At 44.0% G+C, this 8,432-nt stretch overlaps 1 pseudogene; it reads left to right on the top strand.

Moving 5' to 3' along the window:
* The first annotated feature begins 1,486 nt into the window (after positions 1-1,486).
* LOC112670837 (60S ribosomal protein L9-like) lies at positions 1,487-2,087 on the top strand (annotated as a pseudogene).
* The last annotated feature ends 6,345 nt before the right edge of the window (positions 2,088-8,432 follow it).

Raw genomic sequence — 8,432 nt, 5'->3', positions numbered from 1 at the left:
TGGGGCCTGAGCTGGGGTGGCTGGGTTGGAAGGGAGGAGGACACACAGAAGGGTTTTGCTCACATGCCACAGCTGTGCCTGGGGCTTCTGTGCAGGCAATCAGGCGACCTTCCCTCAGGCAGAAGCCTGCGGAAACGTCCAGGCTGACTCTCCTCATTTGGCACAGTGAAGGGCAAATATCTCTCCATTATCTGTTAGAAAATGAATGAGCAAGCACAATCTCTAGATGAAGGAAAACTTAAAGAGGAAGTCATATTTCCTATTCTCTGGGTTTAATAATATTCTGCAAAAAAGGTCATGGGTCTGGGTGTAACTAGTTCAAGAACTACGGTCACAGTGTACTAACCTCTTCTGTTCTCCTCTGGAGAAAAAAAAAAAATCAGAATATAAGGTGTTTGGGTCAACTATAACATAAACCTAGGCATGCCAAGCTCTGTGCAGGGATTTTTACAGGGACCTCATTTAAATGTCACAGTGGTTCTATAGTATGACTCTGTCACTATGAATTTTCTAAGCAGTTAAGTGAGTACCTCAAAGGCCACACAACTGGCAAGTAGGATTCCAATCTGGTGTTAAGTGAAAAATGCGGTACAAAAAAAATAAATTAAATAAAATAAAGATAAAAGGTCACATAGCTGGAATGTGGCCTTGAATTTACCTTATTCTTAAAGCTATCCTGATTCCATTGTACTCCAATGCAATATTTCCCAAACTTGTCTGATAAGACTCCTCAGGGTGAATGCTTATTATGAAAACTCTGGGCCTGGGTCTGATCCTGCTGCAGACCTCATAAACCAGAATCTTTTATACAGGGTACGGGAATTCACCCTAGGTGAATCTGACCTGGCAAGTTTTATAAATACTGCTGGTATGCCTTAATTTCTTCTTAACTTAGTAATTTTTTTAAAATGTTTATTTATTTATGATAGTCACAGAGAGAGAGAGAGGGAGGCAGAGACACAGGCAGAGGGAGAAGCAGGCTCCATGCACCGGGAGCCTGATGTGGGATTCGATCCCGGGTCTCCAGGATCACTCCCTGGGCCAAAGGCAGGCGCCAAACCGCTGAGCCACCCAGGGATCCCCTTAACTTAGTAATTCTTGGCAAGATGCATGCAAAAAAAAAAGTTTTTCTCTTTTTAATAAACTTTTTATTTGGGGATAATTTTAGATACTCATCTAAGTTGCAAAGATAATGAAGAAAGAGCCCATCTACCCTCTCCCATCCATTTCCACCTCACATGTAGATCTTACAAAACCGTGGTCCTTTTGTCAAAATGAAGAAATGAACACTGACAAGTTGCTATTAACTGTGTTAGAAATCACTTGTCCTGGACGTGATGATGTAGAAGGAAAAGGAAGGATAGGCCAGCCCGTAGTTTCTTTTTCTCTCCTTATTCCTCAGTAAGCTGAAGGCAGACAGTGTTGGTAGAAGGTGCGTGATCACGAAGCAAGTGGAGTTTAGCTCTTTGCGGCATCTATCACAAGAATGAAGACCATTCTCAGCAGTCAGACTGCCAACATTCCAGAAAATGTCATCACTCCGAAGGGACCCACTGTTATTTGAAGAGCCCCAAAGGGACTTCAATCGCATCGATGTAGAATTCAGTCTCCTTGGAAAGAAAAAGAAGAGGCTACTAGCTGACACATGGTGGGAACTAGAAAAGAACTGGCTCTTGTCCACACTATCTGTAGTCATGTGGGGAACATGATCAAGGCTGTTACCCTGGGCTTCCGTTACAAGATGAGGTTGGTATGTGCTCACTTCCCCATCAACATTGTTCTTCAGGAGAACGATTCTCTTGTTGAAATCCAAAATTTCTTGGGTGAAAAATACATCCTCAGTGTTCAGGTGAGACCAGGTATTACTTGTTCAGTATCTCAAGCCCAGAAAGAGGAGTTAGTTCTTGAAGGAAATGACATTGAACTTGTATCCCAACTCAGTTGCTTTGATTCAGAAAGCCAGGACAGTTAAAAACAAGTATATCAGAAAATTTTGGGGTGGTATCTATGTTTCTGAAAAAGGAATAGTTCAGCAGGCTAATGAAGAAAATATAATCTGTCCAGCTACAGAAATAACAAGATGCTAGATGACTTTTCAGACTTATTTGTGATATTTTAAAGATGCAATAAAAGCTGTATTGATTTGAGGCTTTTTCTTAAACCAATAATAATTAAAAAAAAAAAAAAAAAGAAGCAGCAAGTTGAGTTTATTTCCCGCAGGATTTAAACTGTTCTGGTAAGAACAAAATACATATGCATGTATGAGCTATGAAATGCAAATTGTATAATTTTGGTGATTTCATGGATGAGTTAAATGCACGTCTATTTGCCTTTAAAATTGGCATTGCAAAATTCCTACTAACAGTTTATTTATTTTTTTACACTTTCAGATTCAGATTTTATTTTTTTAATTTTTTAATAATAAATTTATTTTTCATTGGTGTTCAATTTGCCAACATACAGAATAACACCCAGTGCTCATCCCGTCAAGTGCCCCCCTCAGTGCCTGTCACCCATTCACCCCCACCCCCCGCCCTCCTCCCCTTCCACCACCCCTAGTTCGTTTCCCAGAGTTAGGAGTCTTTATGTTCTGTCTCCCTTTCTGATATTTCCCACACATTTCTTCTCCCTTCCCTTATATTCCCTTTCACTATTATTTATATTCCCCAAAAGAATGAGAACATAATAATGTTTGTCCTTCTCCTATTGACTTACTTCACTCAGCCTACTAACAGTTTAAAATTTTGTTTTCTTTACTTGGCATGGCATTAAATAGCAAATAAAAAATATCATAACTAGTTCAGGTAGAGACTGGAGCAGAAGGAAAAAACTCTATTTTAGTTTCACATTGCACTTTTCCCCTATTTTTTGAACCAGGGGCTCCACATTTTCCTTTTGCACTAGGTCCCACAAATTATGTAGTCAGTCCAGCTGATCCCAGTCTAGAGCAATTGTCTTGACTTAATGAAGCCTCTGATGGTGGTGATCGTGGCACACAGACAGATAAGTGGAAAGATGTATCAGGGGAAGGGGACTTTCTACCTTCCTAGGCAATTACAGCAATGGAGGGGGCTTGTTCTCTTGCATTAACCAACCCAGATGGCTATAGGCACCTCAGGATGATTCCTGATATTTTTGCACTGCGAGATACGGCCTGGGGCAATGGAATTCCTGTTGGACATTCCCAGTGGCCATGTGTTTTTTGATGCAGAAAGTGTAATGGCAAATGCCACACCAAGACACTTGACCTGCCCCAGGCATGTGGCTTTTGCATATACCACTCTATATTGTACTGCTTAATTATTTCTGTGCTCCAGTGGGCAGTTTTCCTTTTTTTAGTTTGAGTATTAAATCAAAGAGGTATCCCTCTGCATCTCCAAAACTTGCTAACTCATTAAACACAGAATGGGGTATTTCTGTGAAAAGACAGCACAGTGGGTTTGGGAAGGCAACTTTAATTTATATCTGAAAACAAATTAACCTAATGGAGCAGAACAAATACAAACGGCTGTACAACCAACCTGCACCAGGAAACAAAACATGGCTCTTCGGCTAATTATAGGACACAATGGCACTCTCTTCCATTCTGAAGTTTTTGATGCAAGGTGCCTTTTAGGACAATGTGTCTCTTTTGAAATAAGAAAGATTTCCAGCTGGTGGTGTGAGGCCTATCTTTCTCTGTGGAGCAGGGCCATTGCTGCTGGGACACATGGACAGAGATGCCAGCCACAAGAATGAGGAGCAACCCTTCATGTGCCAAGGTGGCAACTACTGGCAGCCCTGGGTGTGGGCTTGTCCTTCTTGTTCTGGTCACACCTGAGTCACCCAGTGATAAGACATGTGATCAAACACCGAGCTTACTTAGTAGGTGGTCAACTCAAACATCTGCCCAGAGCCCTTCTATCTGCAGAAATCAGAAGGGGGTGTGATGGGCGGTGGGTCCTCTCCCACCTCCTCCCCAGCCAGCCTCCCTAGGCAGTGTCTCACAATCTCCAACCTCCAGTTCTTCTCTATACCTCTTGTTCTCATACTCCATCTTCATTTGTCTTCTTCACTGTCTTCTCCTTCCTCTGTACCAGTGCGATTCCTGCCAAGGTGAGGACTTTCTCTGTCTTGGTCATTGCCGTTTCCTGGTCCCTTACACGTTGCCCAGTACACACTAGGTGCTGGGTAATTATTGGTTGAATAAATTGTCAAGCAGAACTGTCAAGCCTACTTCTCCATATGCCACATCCCCAACCCCCTGCACCCCTACCCTATGCTCCAGCCGCCTAAAGATCTGTGGAGATCTGCAGCACACATCCACAAATTATCATGTGCGGTTCCTCCCTCTTGCAATAGCATTTCCCCTTTATACCTGTGCTCAGCTCTTCTTTTTCCTTCTGCCTCCCACTGGGGCCTCAACAGCTCCATAATGTCTTCCCATGGTGCACACTTATTGCTGAACCATGCTGAATGAATGGAGCTTTCTTAGTTTGCATCCTCCCCGAGAAACACTAAGCAACTCCAGGACTGGAAGGTGCCATCTGTGTCTTTTTTTTCCCCTTGCACTGGTGCTTTAGATGTTCGACATGAATACACAAACGACATGTCCTTAGACACGTGGCAAGGATCAGGCTAGTGGCCAGATATCCTGGTCTTCCATCCGTGGTACTTCATTTGTCATTCCCATCAGAGAATGCCTTTGAGAAGACATTCTCCACAACTTCCCCCAAACCCAGTGTGGTTTCTGCACTTCCACACACTTCAGCTTACGGATGCCCATTCTTTCTTCCCCAAACAAATTCTTTCCTTAATTTATCATTGTCCTAATTTTGTATATTAATTGCAATATCATCTGCTTGATTAATTCTCACAAAGTGTTAGAGCACACAGAGATTTGAGGCATGAAGATTTTGTTGGAATTCATAGATGTTTGGAAGTTACTTAAACCAAAGGAATACATCCTGGGCACATTTGGAAGTCTTTTGGTGTCTGTTCCATGAATTCATTTTCCTTTTCATGAAAAGTTTCAAACACACATAAAAATAGACGGACCAGTACAATAGTAGGAATAATACAAGCCTCATAGATTCATCACTCAGATTAACAATTATCAACGATTCGCAACATTTCCTTTTCCTTTTTTATTCTTTGTTGAATTATTTGAAAGCATATCCAGACAGCATATCATTTTATCCTGCTTCAAAATGCCTCCTTTTTTTTTTTAACATAACCACCCCTAACAAATTAACAATAATTCCTTAGAAATGTAATAAAATGTTCACGGAGGTTTTGGAGGGAGGGGGTCTAGCTTCTCCGTACTCTCTAACTATAACAGAACAGAAGTCATCCCTACTAGAGAAGGGTATGTGCATCCATTTTACCTTCTTACAAATTTTAGATGGAAGTGTGAAATGTCTCATACTTTTTGTACTGGATGAGTGGGGCTACATTAGAACTATCTTAATCGTCTAGAATTTTCTCCTCTAAGGGTCTCAATAGATGCTGGCTTTGGAGAGCTGCATCCTCTCCGTGGCCCATCCGCAGGCCATGCTTACACCATCCAGGCCCTCTGAGGGCTGGCACTTGCGCTCACCACCTGTGGAGGTATCTATACCATGGCTAAGGTCACCCTTAGATGATCAGGTGTTTCCATTTTCTGCCCTCCTGTTTGGGCCTGAGGTTTCATAAGCATAGTGACGAGGTAACAATAAGGAGAAGGTATTCAGATTCGTTAAGTGAATTTTACTCCAGTTTAAACTTTCAGAATCCCCATGTCCCCTACAGCATCCACAGGCCCGAGGAGAGGGAACTAAAGAGACCTCAGGACGTGAACCGCCTGGCGGAGCCTTTCTCGCCTCACAAGGAAGCACTTGACCACTTGACCGAGGGCACGGGCCCCCCCAGATGATCCTCTTGCTGCTCCCAAGCGCCAGCACTCCTGGTGCCCATCGCTGCTCGCACACTCCCGGATTTGGCAGGACCCAGTTCCTCCTCCTCCCACCCGCCTTCCTCCCACCCACCCCTCAAGCTCATTTCCCTTCCTTCTAGAGCACAGCTTGTTTTCCCTCGTTGCTAAGCAGCCTGGGGCACCCTGGCAGTGCTGGCTGCTGCCTGTCCACTCCCGCCCTCTTCTGATTATTCAGATTAACCCCATGTGGCTGGCCCTAGATGAAAAGCCTGGGGCGGTGTGACAGTCCCAAGAATCACATCAGGGAGTCGGTAACAATCTACACTTTGCATTTCCTAGCACAAGGTCCTTTCTGGGGGCAAGGAAGTGTCATGGCCCAGGGCTCTGTGGCCACACACCCCCGACTTTGTATTTTTTTTTTTAAGATTTTATTTATTTATTCATGAGACACAGAGAAAGAGGCAGAGACACAGGCAGAGGGAGAAGCAGGCTCCATGCAGGGAGCCCGACGTGGGACTCGATCCCAGGTCTCCAGGATCAGGCCCTGGGCTGAAGGCAGTGCTAAACCGCTGAGTCCCTGGGCTGCCCACACCCCCGACTTTGAGTTCTGGTTCCACCACTTAGTAATGGAGTGACTTCATAGGCAAGCTACTTGCTCTTTCCAGCTAAATCTTGGTTTTCCCACCTGTGAAAGGGAATGATACCATAACGGTTTCTGCATTCGCTGGCTCTGAAGTTTGAATTCCTCAGTGTGTCGAGTGCTCGGTATAGGGCCTACTATGTAGTGAGAGCTCAGGATACCTTAGCCGATACTGGTGCTATTTGCACAGCAGTACCGTGTCCATCATCTGCTTTCACCACAGTATTAGTTACCTAGTAAAGGTAACCATTAATACTTCTTTTTTGGGTGTGGAAAACACAGGCCCAGAGAGGTAAAGCAACTTCCTCAAAGGCAAACAGCAAAACCAGCGTTGGAGTTAGATTTGTTGTGAGTTTTCCCTCCTTTGTCACTGGGCCCCACATGTATTTAAGTCTTTTTTTTTTTTCTTTTGAAGATTTCATTTATTTATTTGAGAGGAGAGAGAGCATGAGTGGGATGGGAAGGGGCAGAGGGAGGAGCAGGCTCCCCGCTGAGCAGGGAGCCCAATGCAGGGCTGGATCCCAGAACCCTGACATCATGACCTGGGCTGAAGGCAGATGCTTAACAGACTGATCCACCCAGGTGCCCCCAGACACGTCTAAGTCTTAAGATTGATCCCACCCAGATCTTTCTTTGGGAAAAGGAATTTACTTGGAAGCAATCAACCCCATGGGTTTTGTTTCCCACTTTGAAACAGTATATTTGATCAATACATTAAATCATCCCCAAGATGAAAATATGCGTGCACCCCTTTCCATGTCTGGTATAATGAGAATGAATGAATAATTTGGACTTTAGGCCAAATCAGAGCATGAGGACTGGAAAGGAAAACTTAGCCTTGAAGTACATGGTGTTGAATCCACCTGCCATCCATGGAAGCACCAGGGCTTAGGGAAGCCAGGCTTCATAAAAGAAAAGGAAGGAAGAGTACATCACACTTGTGTTGTCAGACTAATGTTAAGTCTTTTCTCTTAGCCCCTAATGATCCTAATTAGGCTACCTCCACTTGTTAGAATGAGCTAATCCATGGAGGTTCCAAGGGGACAGAGGCTCAGATTTGATGCCTGAAACTCCTACTTCCTTTAGCTGTGTTTTGTAGCCCTAGGCTGCACTTGACCCCGGCCTGGTCCTGGTCTCTCAGGGGACCTAGTGAGGGCAGCCGCGCCATGCCTTTCAACTCTTTTGGAGGATCAGCTTCAAGACTCTGCAACACTAAGTGGCATTTGAGTACCACCTTTACAATTTCTATTATATCCTGGACCATCATGTCAATATTTTCTTTAAATGTACTCCTTTTATAATTAAAAACAATTTTAAATCCTTGTATTAGTCAGGATAGGATGGGCTTTGTTGCATTAATAAACCCTAATGTCTTAATGGCTTAACATAGCAAAGGTTTATTTTTTATTTATGTGAAATCCAATGTGAGTCTGATGACTTTCCAGGGCAGCTTTTCTTGGAGATGATTCTTAGATGATGGCCCTTAGGTCCAGGGTCCCTCTGTTTTATTATTTTTTTTTATTTTTTATTTTTTTAATTTATGATAGTCACACAGAGAGAGAGAGAGAGAGGCAAAGACATAGGCAGAGGGAGAAGCAGGCTCCATGCACCGGGAGCCCGACGTGGGATTCGATCCCGGGTCTCCAGGATCGTGCCCTGGGCCAAGGGCAGGCGCCAAACCGCTGCGCCACCCAGGGATCCCCGGTCCCTCTGTTTTATAATGCCACCACCTCCAGGTGTGGTGGGGAAATTCGGGACATGTTACCCTACGATGTGCTGCTTTGGCATGTTGATTATTTTGAGTTGAAGGCGCTTGATAAACAGCCAAGGCAGAGAGGAGAGAGGCTTATTCTGAATTCTCCTTATTTGCCTAAATACAGAGGTTCCAAAAGGACCCAA

The sequence above is a fragment of the Canis lupus genome, chromosome 14 (genome assembly GCF_003254725.2).
Source record: "Canis lupus dingo isolate Sandy chromosome 14, ASM325472v2, whole genome shotgun sequence".
Taxonomy (NCBI): domain Eukaryota; kingdom Metazoa; phylum Chordata; class Mammalia; order Carnivora; family Canidae; genus Canis; species Canis lupus.
The sequence above is the reverse complement of the archived record's forward strand: the minus strand, read 5'-3'. Positions and strand labels throughout refer to the sequence as shown.